This window comes from Echinops telfairi, unplaced genomic scaffold (genome assembly GCF_000313985.2).
Source record: "Echinops telfairi isolate 266 unplaced genomic scaffold, ASM31398v2 ScPeMD7_70;HRSCAF=299, whole genome shotgun sequence".
Taxonomy (NCBI): domain Eukaryota; kingdom Metazoa; phylum Chordata; class Mammalia; order Afrosoricida; family Tenrecidae; genus Echinops; species Echinops telfairi.
The window spans coordinates 69,815,518-69,816,961 of NW_022103968.1; positions in this window are offsets into that span (position 1 = coordinate 69,815,518).

Below are 1,444 nucleotides of genomic sequence, written 5' to 3' on the forward strand. Positions count from 1 at the left end.
TGTACAAAAGTGCTTTACACAATTGATGTATGTATGGATTGTGATGAGTTGTATGAGCCCCTAATAAAATGATTAAAAAAAAAAGACTTGACTAGCCAACACCAAGATCAGGAAATTGAATTCAGATGAGAAGGAAAGGGGAGAGGAACTGACACCTAAAATAATGATGGTAACACGTGTACAAATGTGCTTGATACAACTGATATATGGATTGTGATAAGAGCTGCAAAAGCTCCCAATAAAATGATGCTTTAAAAAAATAAAATAAATGGTGCTGGTGAAATTGGATATCCACTTTCAGAAGAGTATAACAGAACCCCTGTCTCACACCATCAATAAAAACAAACTCAAAATGGATCCAAGATCTAAATGTATATCCTTACACTATAAATGTCATCAATAAAAAATAGGGACAAATTTAGACACTCTAGTATGGGCAAGCATACTACTAAGCATACTATGGGCAAGCATACTACCAAGCATAACTTAAACCTCATAAAGCAAAAGAAAAAAGATGGTTGAAACCAACCAAAAATGAGACTCATATACATCAAAAGATTTTTACCAAAAGAGTGAAAAGAATTGGTTAAAAAAAAAGTTGGCAATGACATACTAGACATATAATTAGTCTCTAATGTATGAGATCATTAGCCAATCAAGATATTAAAATAAAAAATGAGATATCTCCTATCACAGAATAAATAGCAAAATTCAAATAAAACCAGAAGGCAACAAATACTGGCAAAAGTATGGAGAGATTAAAATCCTCATACACTACTAGTGGGACGGGAAAAGGGTACAATGGTTGAAAAGCATTATTGTGCTTTCTCAAAAAGTTGGAAATCGAAATACCATAAAACCCAGAAACTCCTACACTTGGGATCTATTGATACTCAAAATGAATAGATACATTCACACTCATGTTCAGAGAAGCACTCTGTACAAGGGCAAACCAACCAACACTAGGAACACACAAGGGGGGTGGAGAACCAATCAGTGGAAAAAAGGGTAAATCAATGCTATTACATAATGATGAACCCCTGAAACAACTCATAACAGGGATGACCCTGAAATTAGTCAATGAAAAGAGGACAAATATTGCATGAGATCATCATTGTAAAAACTCACAAAAAGTGTTCACATGAAAAGAAAGAGGGTAGACTGGGCATTTGAACATTTAGAATTTGTTTTTCCTAATAATAATTCATGAAGATACTTATTTTAAAGCAATTATTTTAACAGTTTTGTTGAAATATAATTCACATATCATATAATTCAATGGTTTAAATATATTAAAAGAGTTATGCAGTCATCACTACAATCAATTTTAGAACATTTTCTTCATTCTTGTACTCATGAGTATTATGTCCACATTTCCCCTCCATTTCCCCTGCCATAACCCTAAGAAACTCTTAATCTAGTGATTGTTTCTATAGATTTACCT